The sequence below is a fragment of the Lissotriton vulgaris genome, chromosome 9, assembly GCF_964263255.1.
Source record: "Lissotriton vulgaris chromosome 9, aLisVul1.2, whole genome shotgun sequence".
NCBI classification, from domain to species: domain Eukaryota; kingdom Metazoa; phylum Chordata; class Amphibia; order Caudata; family Salamandridae; genus Lissotriton; species Lissotriton vulgaris.
The window spans coordinates 854,888,086-854,904,264 of record NC_141697.1 but is presented as its reverse complement, the minus strand read 5'-3'; the positions used below and the strand labels follow the sequence as shown (position 1 = coordinate 854,904,264).

The 16,179-nt window shown below is 44.7% G+C and overlaps 1 protein-coding gene across 1 annotated transcript in view; it reads right to left on the bottom strand.

Moving 5' to 3' along the window:
• Positions 1 to 16,179, bottom strand: part of LOC147692363 (cytochrome P450 2G1-like) — an 870,825-nt gene that overhangs the window by 133,203 nt on the left and 721,443 nt on the right. The window lies entirely within an intron of this gene.

Here is a 16,179-nt window from a genome sequence, read left to right as displayed (position 1 = left end):
CATGTGCTGCCTCTGATGTATCTGCTCTGGTGTCCACACTGCCCTGTTGCTGCCCTGTTGCTATCCTCAAACTGATGTACTGCCTCTGATGTACCTGCTCTGGTGTCCACAATGCCCTGTTGCTATCCTCATACTGATGTACTGCCTCTGATGTACCTGCTCTGGTGTCCACAATGCCCTGTTGCTATCCTCATACTGATGTACTGCCTCTGATGTACCTGCTCTGGTGTCCACAATGCCCTGTTGCTATCCTCATACTGATGTACTGCATCTGATGTACCTGCTCTGGTGTCCACACTGCCCTGTTGCTGTTCTGATACTGCATTGTGCCTTCTCATGTGCTGCCTCTGATGGACCTGTGTTTTGCCATGGACTGTTGGTGCACTTAGCCCCTCTCATGTGCTGCCTCTGATGGACCTGTGCCTTGCCATGGACTGTTGGTGCACTTAGCCCCTCTCATGTGCTGCCTCTGATGGACCTGTGTTTTGCCATGGACTGTTGGTGCACTAAGCCCCTCTCATGTGCTGCCTCTGATGGACCTGTGTTTTGCCATGGACTGTTGGTGCACTTAGCCCCTCTCATGTGCTGCCTCTGATGGACCTTTGTTTTGCCATGGACTGTTGGTGCACTTGGCCCCTCTCATGTGCTGCCTCTGATGTACCTGCTCTGGTGTCCACACTGCCCTGTTGCTGCCCTGTTGCTATCCTCATATTGATGTACTGCCTCTGATGTACCTGCTCTGGTGTCCACACTGCCCTGTTGCTGTTCTGATACTGCATTGTGCCCTCTCATGAGCTGCCTCTGATGTTCCTGCTCTGGTGTCCACACTGCCCATGCTCTATCCTAGACTGTGATGTTACTCCGATTCTGCGTAAATAAAATTGTGATTCATGTGTCGTGGTTTGTCGGAGTCATTCTTGCGTGTGTGTTGCTGGTGTGGATTAGTATTTTCTTGAGGGCGGTGGGTTCAGATACATGTCACTCTCCCCTACCTGGGTCACGACTCTTGGAGGCGTTGCCGTACACCGGAATATGTCCATTTCGGGACATGTCACTCCCCCCTCCCTACGTCACGGACCTTGCAGGTACTCCTCTCCAGTCAGCGAATGGTTTGTAGCCTACCTGCGTCGTCGTCGATGGTGGGCCAGGGCGAGGACGTAGTGGATCGCGTAGAGTATCGGGTAAGCCTGTAGTGCAGGGTCCATGTCGGCGAGCGGCTCGTGGTGGGTATGGTCGCTGTGGAGCGTCCGCCGTGTTCAGGCAGGTTGTTTTTCCGCCGCGCTTTTATGTGTGTTTTCCGCCATCTTGATTTGGAGGACAGTCCTAGACGTCAGTCCGTACGGCGGAGTCTCTGGATAGGTTACGTCCGCCGCGTGGTTGGGTGTGGTGGTGCGGCCGACCGTGTTCTACCGCCGCGGACGGATTTTGGCCCGTATTTCGTATCCTGATTTGGCGGACGGAGTGTCCGCGACGGGCGCACGGAAAATAGGCATGTTCCGCATACTCTGGGTCTGCGGAGGCACTTCCGTCTGCCATCCTAATGAGCCCCTTAGTTTGGATTTTGAAACACACAGCAGTGAAATCTGTTCTCACTTTCAAAATCCAAACCAGATTGCTTTTCCACATGAAAGTTAGCATCTCCCCATGTGGAAAAGTAATGTCGGCTCCCGAAGGACGATGGGAGCTGGCGGGGCAGTGGGGGCATTGTGGCTCCCCCCACGGTCCCCAACTTTTTTATAAGACCTGGGGGATAGGATTCCCTGGCATATTAGAAATTCCTGATAGGGGCTCTTTTGTTTACGGAAAAATTAGAAGTCGCGCACCAAGTGCACCGCTCAGTGCAGCACTCTGCTGTGCACACACTGGATGCACAAATCATAATCTGTAGGGTGCGCGACTCCAGCGCCTTTGGTGCACAACTTCTACGCATTTGGGAACCGGCATTGCTTTGTCACATGGGGAGCTACTAACATGCAGCTCCCCATGTAAAAAAGCAATCTTATTTACATTTTGAAAGAGAGAACAGATTTCCTTGCTATGGGAGGATGGGATGGGCACCCCGGAACACTGCAGGAGCCGGTCCTCCTGGGCAGTGGTGGTCCCCGGAGCTTTGGAAACCTTGCAGCCCCCCCAACCATTTTTTTCGTACCCCTGGGGTGACAATGCCCTCGAGTACTCCAGGAGGGAGGCCACGCAATCCCCCTCCCACAATACATAAAGCCCTGGGGGGTGGTGGTCCCCAGGGCTTTGGGGACCTTGAACACCTCCCCCCACCATTTTTTTTTCTAGCCCCGGGAGGTGACAATCCCCAGGGCTGCATAAAATTTGCTAATTTTGCCCCCGGAATTTAACCCCCCAGGGGCTAAATATAAAAAAAAGCTCTGTTTTATATTATATTTTTTTTACGGCAGAGTCCGCGCACCCTACACGAACCTGCCGGGTCTTTTTAAAAAATAAAAATAATAAAATGTTTTGGGCCCTGGGGGTACATCTGGGACCCCCTAAGCAGGTCTAGAGGATAAAAGTATTTCTACCCTGCCCCTTTTCTACGTTTTGTACACATATTCCACTGACTTCCTACCCAGGCACAAAATGGCTGCCAACAGTTCCTGGTTTCAAATGTTGACAACTACTTGACAGCCAATTAGCATTCAGAGCATGATCGTAAGGCTTTGCTAATGGTGCGATGACGCTGCACGCAGACTCCACAGCGCCCATAGATATATAAATGATTTTAATTGTGATTTTCTCAGGAACAACTGAACAGTAGGGGTGGGCAGAAGTCGCGTAAGGGACTTATGTGGAGAGGCACGGAGATTGAACTAACATTTTTGGGGGGGTCCATGCAAGCCTTACCTCACTGAACTCCCCCGGGTATCTAGTTTTCAGAAATGAGTGAGTTTAGTAGGTTTCCAAAGATGGCTGCCGATCTCAGGGCCAAAAACCGAGGTGACCCCCATTGCAAAACTTTTTTGTTTTGTGATAGGTAATTTTGATATCTCCTGAATACGTTTTGGGCCCTTGCCTGTCGCAGGTACTTGACCCCCCTATACGAGTGAGGTACCACTTTTATCAGGAGACCTGGTGAAATGCTGGTTGGTAAGAAATTTGTGTCAGCCCAATGATCCTACAACTTTCCCACACAGCAATTGGAGAAACATTTGCTTTTTTCATCAAAATCTGAGGTTTGCAGGGGATTCTCTGCAGGGAAACGTTGGGGGATCCACACAAGCCATACCTCGCTGGACTCCCCCAGGTGTCTAGTTTTCAGAAATGTGTGAGTTTTGTAGGTTTCCCAAGATGGCCACCAAGCCCGAGGCCAAAAACCCAGGTGACCCCCTCTTTGCAAAATCAGATTGTTTGTGATAGGTAATTTTGATATCTCCACAATACGTTTTGGGCCCTTGCCTGTCACAGGCACTTGACCTACCCACAAGAGTGAGGTACCATTATTATCGGGAGACCTGGGGGAATTCTGGGTTGTAGGTAATTTGTGTTAGCCCAGGGATCCTACAACTTTTCCCACACAGAAATTTGAGACAAACCTGCTTTTGTATCACAATTTGAGGAGGGCAGAAAGACTGCGGCTATTCTTTTGGGGGGGGTGGGGGCATTGGGATGTTCATTCTGGGCAGTCCCCACCCCAATGTATAAAACAGCCAGCATAATCTCTGGCACATAGTGGGCTCTTAGATCAGGAGCTACTGCCCCATATGCCTTCTGGGGGGCAGAAAGACTGTGGCATCTTTTTGGCGGGAAGTAGGGGTGTTTACATGCCCGTTATGGGCAGCCCCCACCCCAAACTTTGGGGAAAAAATCCCTGGTGGCTAGTAGGTTTTCTGACCCCCGGGGGGGAGATAAGGGGCTATTGTTGCATCTGCCTCCGGGGGGGCAGAAAGACTGTAGCATTTGTTTTTGGGGTGGGGGCATTTACATGCCCATTCTGGACAGCCCCCACCCCCACCTATATAAAAAAAATCCCTGGCTCTTAGTGGACTTTCTGTCCCCCCGGGGGGGCAGATCAGGGGCTATTCCCCACATCTGCCTCCTGGGGGGGGGGAAATCTTTTGTTTTCTTTGGGGGTGTAGAGTTGGGGCTTTTGCATGTCCATTCTTGGCAGCCCCCACCCCGGGCATGGAAAAAAATAATTCCAGGCATCTATGGAACTTTCGCCCCCGGAAATCAAATTGGAGGCTCCTTCCCCCATATGCCCCCCATGGGTAGAAGAAAGACTGGAATTGTGTGGGGGAGGGGTAAGGGCATTGGAATGCTCATCTTGGGCAACACCCACCCCAAAATTCATTGGGGAAAAAAACCTGGCGTCTAGTGGGCTTTTTGCCCCGTGGGGGGGCAGATTGGGGGCTACTTCCCCAAAGACTGTAGTTTTGCAGGGATGGGGGCATTGGCTTGCCCATATTGGGCATTCTCCCACCCCTATTTTGCATTTGAAAACAAATCCCTGGTTTCTAGTCTGCTTTCTGCCCTCCCGGGGGGCAGAAAGACTGTATTTTTGCTGCAGGGGTGGGGGCATTGTCATGCCCATATTGGGCAGGCTCCATCCCTAATTCAAATCAGAAAAAAAATCCCTGGTTTCTAGTGGACTTTCTGCCTCCCCGGGGGAACAGATTAGGGGCTACTGCCCCATCTACCCTCAGTGGGGGCAGACAGAATGTCATTTTGCAGTGGGGGCCTTTGGTATGCCCTTATTGAGCAACCCCCACCCCTAATTCAAATTAGAATAAAATCCCTATATCTAGTGGGTTTTGCCAAAATGAATATGGGGGAGCAAAGGCCCTTGCCCAAGGGGCTACTCCCCCTAACTGGTGCCTAGTGGTGGATCTCTGCTAAGGGATTACCCTCATAGGGAGATTCTCCCCTTTCCAACAATACCTTTCCTGACTTTCTACATGCTCAGGGGGGTGCGATTGCCCCCTGAACACATAGAAAGTGAAACTGAAATGAGCCTCTAGTCAATTAATTAATCTCTAGTCATTCTCCTTTGTATATGCCTGAGAGGGAAAGGCATGCATAATAATTTAAATCTTAAGGTACAGTGGGATAATTTCAAACCACAGAATTAAAGTTCGAGCTGATAGCTTGAAGTTTAAAGGTTTATTAAAAACTCAAAGCCACACCGATATATTTGAATCTCAAGAACAAACTGTAAAAATAAAAGATTATCAAAGGATGACCAAAGAGCTCTACAATATTGTTCCTCAACAGCAGAGCATATAAGAATTTCTGTAGCCTCAACAATACAGAAAATAGGATAAAGGATTTGGTGACTAGACAATTGGTTTCGATCCTTCTACTTTTAAATGTTTTTTTAAATTTTATTTATTGGGTTTTAATATGGCATATAAATGAAAACAGTGTGCATTGCATCGTATCAAAACAACAATATAAAACATTCAGAAACTCTCCCCGTGATCGAGCAGTTCAGTACTGTGTTTACTCATAAATAGAATAGAATAGAATAGAAGGTGATTTATAGAGCGCATGGCTGCCCGAGAGCGTACATTCAAACAATCCATTTTACATGCAAGAGTGCATGTCATTTGCGATGAAATTTGACCTTCAACTTATGCGGAGGTTATATCTTGATAGTTAGTCTGTAAATATTGCAAAAGTGGCTCCCAAATGTCTTTTGGTCTCAAAGTTGTTGGTAGCTCCTTGGTGTAGAGTTCAAGATTCTCCCAGCATTGCTGAAGGTCTTTAATTCAGTGGTCTGGTTGTGTGGCAAGAGAGCCCTCCCATGTCACTGCTACCCTTCATTTTGCCATCAACAAAGCCACTCTTATGAATTTGCCAATGGCACCTTCTAGATGCGGTGTAAAATTCAATAGACAGGTCTGAGGAGTATACAGTAGAGTGACACTTGTCATTACCATGAGCCTTTCCTGCACCTCTGCCCAGAATTCAGCTACCGGGCCACACTCCCAGGCCAAGTGCCATAAGTCTGCGCCAGACATCCCACATCTTTTACATGCGTCACTGTCACGAAGGCCGTATTTAAACAGTTTAGCTGGCGTGTGGTATGTTTGATGTAGGTACTTGAAATGTAGTATACGCAAATTGCCATTCGATGTAAACGCACTAGTGAATTTACAACAATATTCCCACTCTTTTTATGTGAGCTGAGGATGTAGTCTGGCATTCCATCTGTTCAGGCTGGTGTGGTCTCTTATTGCTTTCTCCTCCCTAGCTGTCCTGTATGGTTTTGTTATTAGCTTTAGTCGCAAGGGGCAGACCAGGAGCAGTTGGAGCATTTGCAAAGTCTGCGGCTCATCCGGAAAGTTTGGTTAGTGTGCCTGCATTGCCTTCTTGAGTCTACAGAAATTAAATAAGAAGAGCAGGGAACTGTTATGGACTAACCCCATTTCCTCATTCATGAGGAAACTGCCATTAGGGAACAGATCCTGCATACTGTCTATGTCTGCCAATACGTATATACTACCCGCTTCTTGAGTTACTGATAGTGCTGTGTGATGTGCTAGCGGGAGCAGATAGTCGGCCTATATCCTGCCAGGCCGCAATTGTGGTGTTGATTGCATTCATTTCTTGCCTAGGAGTGCCTCTGCGAGTGTGCAATAGTATATATTTTAGTGGAACCGGGTGAGCATCCCTGTCTTCCACCGCAATGTGCGGGATAAATTTGTTGTGACTGAGCCAGTAATATGCATACTGTGCTTGCGCCCAAAGATAGTACAAATGCATGTCAGGCACGCTACCCCCGCCCTTGTCATAATCTAATGTCAAAACGTCCAGACTCACATGGACTTGCTTGCCTCCCCAGATCAGTCGCACCAGTAAACATCGTAAGTTTTTGCAAAAAATGTTGCATCAGTTGTATCGGTATATTGCTGAACAGTTACAGAAAGCACGGCAAAATAACCATCTAGATGAGAGCTATGCGGTTGCTAGTGACAGTGGCATCTTTGACCAGCGGTCAACGTGCTGCTCAAGTTTAGCGCATGCAACACCATAGTTCTCCCGTATTGCTATGTCTGGATCCCTGTGTATCCACACCCCTAAGTATTTGACCGGGTCGGAGGACCATACAATGGGGAAGTCCAGGGGGGAATCAATGTGCATTCAGTCATTGGGACCACCTGTCAGGAGCCAAGACCAAAACCACGGGAGCCGAAGATGGACCCAATGCCCCGCCGCCAATACACCGCCCGAAAGAATGAAACCTTTTTGTTCAGCACAACAGCAGGGGGGAAAGGGGAAGTGGATAAACAAGAGAGACAGCCTCTACTGTAGACGTTGTACACACGGTTGGATCAGCTCAGCTGGTACCTTCTTACACTGCACCTGTAGTAATGAGAGTTTCATAAAGAACCATACAATACAATGCAGCTGTTGAATTTCTATTTACTTAATGTGGAACTTAATTACCATGTATACAAAGGCTATTGCTTCTCTCTATATTGTTGAGTGGTTCATTACTGATGTACCTATAACATATTAAATAGACATGCTATAGCTAGTAATTGTATTAAGCCTTGAGCCTATGTTCAATTTAATTTCAAAGTTAATACCCTGAGACCATCAGTAGAAGCTGTAGATGAATCTTATCTGAAAAATAATACTAACTGAGACTATTTATGTGGCAATAGTCGATCAAAAGATAAACACTGAGCGAACTTCAATTCCAAAGTTATTTCAAATACAGGTGGTATATATCAAAGCAGTGTCAACAGACACCTCGCACCACCGCGACCACTGAGAACTGAACTACGGCAATTTCTGCTAGTTCGGAACTTAATTGTCTGGATAATACTGCTGTCATGAAGAATTCCTTTTATTTCGACGTTTTAGGCAGGTTTCCCTCGTCGCGCATGCGTTGTCAAATCTTCGTAGTAGCTGCAGGCAAAAACTGAAACTGAAAACTATGAATGCGCTTTCGCGTTCTCTAACTACAAACGTGTTTATTTAGCAACTAAAACTACTCTGATGTAACCGCATACGGAGCGCTATAAAAGCTACCTACTCCAATAAAATGACGGTTGAAGTGCGCAGTTACTTGTTGCTCGCGCGTTAAGCACCTGGCTTAATTGCGAGTCATGAAAGTCTGGAATGCTGACCTGGTTGTCTGGTGGCAATTGTGTCTGCCATGTTGCTTTTCTGCAGGCAGGATCAGTAAACAATGTCTTACAAAGAGTCTGGTGGCCTTCAATTTGTGTTTTCTGATTAAGCGTTTTTGGCCTGTCTCTCTTTTATTTTTAAAATGCTTATTTTGTGTTAGACAGATCTTGACACCACCAGTGACATGTTCCAGTTTATTCAGATCCCTGAAAAATACTCAAATCTAATATATTCATGCAATATAGGCGCAAGGTACACCTGTGATTCTCGAACAAAGAGTTGCATATCATCGGCATATAGTGAAATGCTCAGAGGTCTATGTGCGAATCGCAATGCTGCTTCCCTGTGTCTTTGCCTAATAATGTAGGCTAATGGTTCCAACATTAGGGAGAAAAGGAGCGGTGATAGAGGTCACCCCTGTTGTGTGCCTCTTCCGACCCAAATCGGGCTTGACGTAAACCCTCCCACTCTTATTCGTGGTGTGGTGTTCATATAAAATAATCTCACCCATCTGCTGTATCCCTTGGGGATTCCCACGCGCTGCAGAACATGAAACATGTAGCCCTATCTAATCGAGTCAAATCCTTTAGCCTCATCTAACATAATTGACGCCGTTTGCAGATCAGGATCAAGTATATGAAACATTGCAAAAATTGTGCATAAATTGCGTGATGTGGATCTATCCAGTATGATACCAGACTGATCCAGAAGGACAAGCTTCGGCATTATTGGCTGAAGTCTGGTGGCTAAGATTTTTGCCACGATTTTCACATCTATGTTGATAAGCGACAGGGGGCAATATGAGTCGCAGCACGAGTGCTCCTTATCTTTTCTTAGTAGAGTTATGATTAGCACTTCTCTGAGGGTCGTCGGCAGCCTTTCCGTTTCGTAGGCCTCCGCATATATTTCCAGCAGATACAGAATTAATTCATTCAGAAATGCCTTGTAAAATTTGCCTGTGAGGCCATCCAGTCCTGGTACTTTCTTGTTGGGTAGTGAGCGTATTGCTTTCCGGATATCAGCAGCTTCAAACGGCTGACACAAATAGTCTCTTTGACCAGAGGATAGCCAGGCCAGAACAACATCCTCTAGATACTCATCTAGTTCATTGGCGCTGTCTCTCTTTTAGATGTGTACATCTCAGTGTAACAACTGTGAAACTGCTCTGTGATGGCCTGTGTGGTGTAGTGGTCCTGCCCTTCATTATCCGTGATTTTTGCGATTACCGTGCTTTCTGTTTTTATCTTAATCTTTTCAGACAGATTGTGCCCAGGTCTTCCCCCCTCACTGTAAGCACGAGCGATGTGCCTCTTAGATATATATCGCATCTCCCCGGCTGCTGACTCATTGTACTTCAATATGAGTTATTTTATGCTTGCTAATGTAGCATCATTTGGGAAGTCAGCATCTTTTTTGAAATTTTATTTTTTAGAGTTTTATATGGCGCAAACTATACCCGAAGATATTGGGTATCAGAGCACTTTACATGTCACCAGTTTCGTTACACAAAGACAAATTCATTTTTTTGTTAGGAACAGGGAGATTAAGTGAAATTTGAAATTTTGAAATGTATTATTATTATGCATGATTAATTAAAACCGTTGCATACACAGAGGTGGAAGTGGGCAGTTACCATAGTTATTTTACTTCTTCCTGGGTGCCATTTAGCCTTTTTCCAGTGGGTCGCAGTGTTGTTAAAGAGGGCCGTGGCCAATAAAGGGAGACTCCTCAATGCCATTGCCTTAACTCTTGTTTTCTGTCGACAACTTACAACGCTTCATTAGAAGGAACCCCTACGGAATGATTATAGTATAGAACACTGTGGAAAGCCCCTTTTTTTTTTTTTTTGCCACTTATTACTATTTTGATTGTACCGAAGATAGGAAGAGTTTTTAAGATGTTGGCTCTGTTAGTGACTCTTCTCCCTATTGTTCTGTTTGATAGCTTTAATCATTTGGCTAGCTTCTGTTGTTGAATATTCCAAGGGCAGCCTACGTAAATTTTTCAGTCGCTTAGCTGTTATGTCGAAAAACCTTGTTAGTCGACAGTTTAGTTGCACTCTCTCTGGGTTGAAACACAGCAGAGCCGCTTGTCTACAGGTCCTAACTCCGTACTGGTTGAACACAGGTTTTAAGAGGCTTTTTCTTATATCCCTTAAGTTATTGCAGGTGCAAATATTGTGTAATAGGTCCTCCACTCCGCAGCCACAGAGGCGACAAGGCTGATCACCGCCTTTTCTCTCCCAAGGGGGAAGAAACGGATTAATTGCACCAATCCCCAAGTGGGGTTTTAAAAATGTTTCCTTTGTAGTTGTTTTTATTGCGATTTTAAAGCTTTGTACGTATTCAGTACTACCCAACCGTGAGATCGTTTGGATAGCGTGTTTTTATCCTCTGTGACTGACAACTGTCTGGATACCTTTGTTACAGCTTTTTAAAATACAGAGTGTGACACTGTAATGCTCCAGAGGTCTTTCAGGCCTAACAGTTTGATTGAGCCCTGCAGGGACTCTCTAGCTGGTGATTTTGTAGGGCCGAATAACTCTGTCCATATTTGGCTGTTCAGGGATCCTTCTGCTGCTTCTTTGATTTTATGCCAGCATTTTACGTATGCTCCCCTTCTTTCGATTGATTGTTTTTGCAGCCGAAACTCCAACTGTATTTGGGCTGGGGATGCGTACCTTGGGAGTTGAAAGATGGATCGATATGCATTAGTTATTGTATTTTCTACAGCTATTACATCTGTGCCCTTCATTGCTGTGCTACCATATGTTATTGTAGGTTGAAGTTTTGCTTGCAGGACTTTTATTAAAGGATGGAGTGTTAGGTCCGGCAGTTGCTTCTTTAGAGGTTTTATTGCCAAATATACCATTACCACTTTCCTCCGCACAAATTCTATCTTTGGTTTAAATGAGTTGTTTTGGTCTAATAATAATCCTAAGTATTTGTAGCTGGATGCTTTATCTAAGCAATGCCCATCCAGAAACCAATTGAAACTTTTCTTCCTATGATGATTTACTGCCATTATTCTTGTCTTGCTATAATTTATTTTCAGGGCGTTCCGTTCTGAGAAGCTGTGAGTCACATTCAGTAAATGTTGTAATCCAATTGGAGTTCGACTTATCAGAACCAAATCGTCGGCATATAACAGATTTGATAGGGTTATATTTCCTAGTTTTGGTGCATGATTTTTACACTTGTCCAATTCCCCTGGTAAGTCTGCAAGATAAAGGGTAAAAAGCGACGGGGTTATGACGCACCCTTGTTTTAACCCTTTTGAGGTAGGGATTTCTTTTGATACGTGAGTCCCTGCACCTAGCTTTATCCTTATCCAGGTGTTTGTGTGCAAGTTCCTTAACTGGTCCAGATGCGGAGGTGGTATTCCCATCCCTTGTAGTTTTTACCAGAGCTTTGTTCTGTCCACATGGTCAAAGGCTGCTGTAAAGTCTATGAAGCAGAGGAACAGGGGATATTTCCCTTGTTTTGCTGCATCCATTAGTAAAGTTAGAGCCATAATATTTGTTGTTTTTCCCTGGCCTTGGCGGAACCCGGTTTGTGTTGGTGAAATAATGTGGTTGTCTGAAGCCCAAGTTGTTAGGTCGTTTAAAATAAGCCCCGCAAAATATTTGGCCTCGGTGTCTATGGGGGCTATCAGTCGATAGTTTTTTGGCTCAGACCTCTTCCCTTGTTTGTAAATCGGGCTTATGATTGAGCCTCTCCAAGGCTGTGGGATTATAGATGTTTCAAATGCATGTTTTAAGACAGGTTCTAGCGTATTGCTCCAAAATTCAGGGTCGTGTTTGCACAGCTTTGGCGGAATGCCATTGGGGCCGGGGGCCCCTGCCTGTCTTCCCTTTGCTATTTGTTTCTGAATCAAGGTTGTTTCCAGGCTGTTGGGCTTCTCTTTTGTGCTTGTGACATTACTTTGGGACGTAGTTAAGTCAGGTTCCCTTGGTAGTTGGGTGGAAGCTTGGGAGAATTTTTCATCTAAGTGGACTTGGTTTTGGTTTAGCATCTCCTTCATTGAACTAATCACTCTCTCAGTGCACGGAGTAACGCTTTGAGCAAGTATTGAGTTGGTTTCATTAAAATGATTATAAAGAAAGTCAACCCAGGCCGCTTCGGTGATGTTAGAGTTTATTCCGGGATGAGTTGGGCGTTGTAATCTATTAATTGATTGCCAAAACTTGGCGCTGTTTTTAATGTTCGATTCATAAAGTAATTTAGCCCATAGATCGTTGTTCAGTGATCTTTTCCTATCCCATCTCCTTCGCTCTAGGAGAGCCTTAGATTCAAGGAGAGATTGCTGCAGTTTTTGATCTGTCGGTGATTTCCGAAGTTGCCTTAAGGTGATGTTTATGATCTGTTTCGTTTTTTTTTGAGACAGGGCTCATAGCCTTTTTTGTTAAATTGCCAGCCTTGCTGCTCTTTTTCTGATTTGTCCCAGTTGGAACTTTATCTCCCAGTGACGTGGTGAATTGTCCATCGGATGTTCTGAGTTTTCCTTAGCACGGATTAATATATTTTTTGCTGTGCTTGATACTAACTCCATGTTGGTGGAATTGGATCTTAATCGCTTGAGATTTATTGCTTCAACTGACACTATATTTTTGTCAGCCTCCAATAGTAGGCCTGTCTTTGTTTTTAGAGTCAACTCCTGTGGCATATGGTCACTCATTACATTGTTGCCTATTTTGAAAGTGGCTATTATCTTGAACAGAGATAAGGACATAAAAGTAAAATCCAGATGGGACGATGTTTTTGCTGAGTGATATGTGGGAGCTGGTGGATTATCCTCCTTGAAGTGACCATTTACTGATCTTAAATGTAAGTGTTCCAGTTCTTGAAAAAAAAGAATTGGAGCACCGTGTTTGTTTCAATTTTTTTCCGGGGCCTTGGGCTGGAATTCCCCATGCGTCTGTAAGTTCCTGGGTCATGTCGTCATCATATTCTCTCCCCAGGAGGTGCGTGTTAAAGTCACCGGCCAGGATGATGTGTTCGGTGCCCTCTTCCTCCATTACTCTTTTTAGTTCTTTACTCAGTTCTTTAGCTGTTTTTAATTTGTGTTTTGGATGTACATAAATATTTATCAGTATTACCTTTTGTGCCAATTGATCCAGGAACAGTTTTACTAATGATGCCTGAATGCAACTCGGAGGAGTCATACTGATCTTTATAGGAAAGGTTTCGTTTATTCGGTTTATTGCAAATAGGGACTGTAGGCCCCCTAATCGACGTCCAAAGCTCTTCCTATTTATTGCCGGAATAGAGCTAGAGGTATAACCTTGTAACTCGGGTGGTTTTTCTTCCCAGGTTTCCTGAATTAAGATGATATCGAAGTGTTTTAAGTAAGTTAGGACTTCCTCGTCGTTTATTTTAGATGCTAAGCCGTTTATGTTCCAAATTCACATGGTAATCGCATTGTTTGCTTGTTGTGTATTTAGAAAATTAGACTTCCCATGTCAATTTGGGTGAGCCGATGTTATTGTTCGTTGTTTGCTCTGCCAGTTGCTCGTAGGCGAAAAGCGGGTTAATGCCGATTGACGTGAGGTTGGAGAGCTGCTCCTTGCTCCTTTTAAAATTGAGGAAGACTTATTGTTTTCGTTGTTGGTAGCTGATCTTAAAAAGGGGGCTGGGTAAGGTGGTTTTAGCACTGGTTTCAGGACTATCCCCCAACTTTGGAAGGTATTTAGTTCCTGTATTAATCTCCGTGCTATCTCTGGCGTTTTCCATCTGGTTTTTGTAACCTCTAAACTTGCCTGAGTGCTGTTTGACTGGAATTCAATTTACAATAGGTCCAGGGTATTAATATTCGTGAGGTTGGGGATTGATTGCAGAAGTCTTAATACATTTCCTCTGTTTAAAATGTCTCCTCTGTCCCTTGATTTATAATGGGGGAAAACATGATGGTGTCTATTTCTTCTTCATTATTGAATTCCTGGTTTGAATGCTGAGGGAGCTCCCCATTGGTAGTAGTGTGCTCTTCTGGCCTTATGTTGTTGGTGCTACTTGTCCTACGATCGATGCTATATTGCGGCGTAAGCGTTGTCTTCTTAGGTTTCCCGGTGGTATTCTTTGTCATTGCGCCATGTTAGGAGATTGTGTTTGGTGAGTGGTGGGGCACTTTTAATTCGTCCTGTGTGTGAATGCCCTGCTCCATTATTGTGTGTTGGGCGGCTTTAGTTGATGCTTTACTAGCTAGTATGTCTTTGCTATGCGCGCTTTTCTTGCAATCAGTCTCCTGATTACTCTGGAGATTATTGTTTATTGTATTTTCTCTGCCAGGGATTATTCTCGATCCCTCATTGGTGCCACTCTCCCTTATTTGGATTTTGTTTGAACTGGAGAAGTCTCCTAGCTGTTTCGTCAATGGCTCCCTAGATCCTTCTTCCACTGCATGTTCTGGAGTGCCTGTAAGCTGAAGAAGCTGTTTTCCTTGGTGCTTAATCTGGTAAATTGTTTTCTTGTTCCTTCCTTTATTTTTTTTCTTTCGCCGTATGTTCGTTCACAAGGTGTCTTTGTCAAATGATTCATTTTTATTGTTTTGTTCAATCTATCCTCCTACTGGGGAAGGATCTCTAGATGTTTTTATTGTCTCCAAAACTTCAGGTTCAATTTCTTTTCCCCTGAAGGTGGGTGGTTCGTCACTCACTATGGTCTGGGTTTCCTTTTTTGGTTTCATAGTAGATAGTAAATCACCCAGTATTAATGGTAACGTGAGTAGTTTGTCCACTATTGGAGCGCAAGTGCATTCTTGTTGTTGTAATAACCTATCCTTGAGTGCTTCCTCTTGCCCTAGTTTTATTAGCCCGTTCAAGTCGGCCAATTTCCTGTCAATCCCTGACGTAAAGTCAGCTAATGTTTGGAGTACTGTTAGCTGAAGGTCCATTTTATGAGATTGGTATTGCAATGCTGCAGTTGAGTGCTGCATTGTACTCAATAGCGCCGCCCAAATCGAGTCCTGGGTCTTATTGTTTTTTTCCTTTGTTTCTGAGTTTGCACAATTTGTTAGAATTTTTTAGTCGTGACTGTACGACGCAACTAATTCCTCCCATTCTTGTGATGCTAAGAAAGACATATCGCCGTTAAGGTTATAGTTGCTTTCTTGAAGGAGCGGCTCACTCCTTTCTGGTATTCTAATGTCTCGAGATTTACCTCGAGATGTTTGAGGTGTTAAGGTTAGTAATTGATTTGTTGACTGATGTGGAGTAATGGAGGGTTTATTACGCGTTTTTTGTTCCTTTGGTTTATTTTCAGCCTGGTTGGCTGTTTTGCTGAAGGTGGTTTCGTGAAATCTGGAGTCGATCAGTTTTATCGGACTAGGTTGTTGCAATGCCTTGCATGTTTTTCAGGCAGCTTGTGTCTCCTCTGCCTGGCAGAGTGTTTGATTAAGTATGGTATCTGTTCTGATTTGGGGACTGCCCAGCTTTTCCATTTCTGGAGCAACAAGCTCACTCCCCCCTTGTGACTGCCTTTAAGGGCTGTGAGGGCTCTTCGAAGATGTCTGAGGTGTGCAGTGGGCTCACCGCAGCTTCCTGCTTTGTCTGCCATTGGTCAATTTCAGTTGCCCTTATTTGTTCTTCCTGACAGTTGTTTCCGTTGTCTTCTTTGTTTGTAAGCCCCATAATTGTTTCCGACTTGTCATTTTCTTCTATTTTTTCTGGATTTTGTTGAGATTGTTGAATACTCCTGGTGATGTTTCCTCTTCCGTTGGTTTGGGGAGAATATTCTGAATGAATTAACACAACAGTTTCATTTGTTCCCCTTGTTTGGCCATTTATTGGCGGTTGCTGGAGTTGGTCCTTGTTTCCTGGTTGCAAAGGAGTTTGCAGCCCTTTTATTTCTCCTGTTTTTGAGAATATTGCGGTCCCTGGGTCTTTTAGAAATGAGAACTTGGTGTATATTTTGGGCTGAAATAAGCTGAGGTTTCTTGACTGCGATGAGTCCTTGGTGCATAATAGATCAAACCTGTCAGGGCCTGAGCTCAGGGTTGCTGTTGAGTCTATTTTTGCCTCCATTTTTATTCCCTCTTCTGATAAGGATTCAGTTAATGATTTCTTTTCTTGTGTAGTTAAAGTTTTTTCAATTA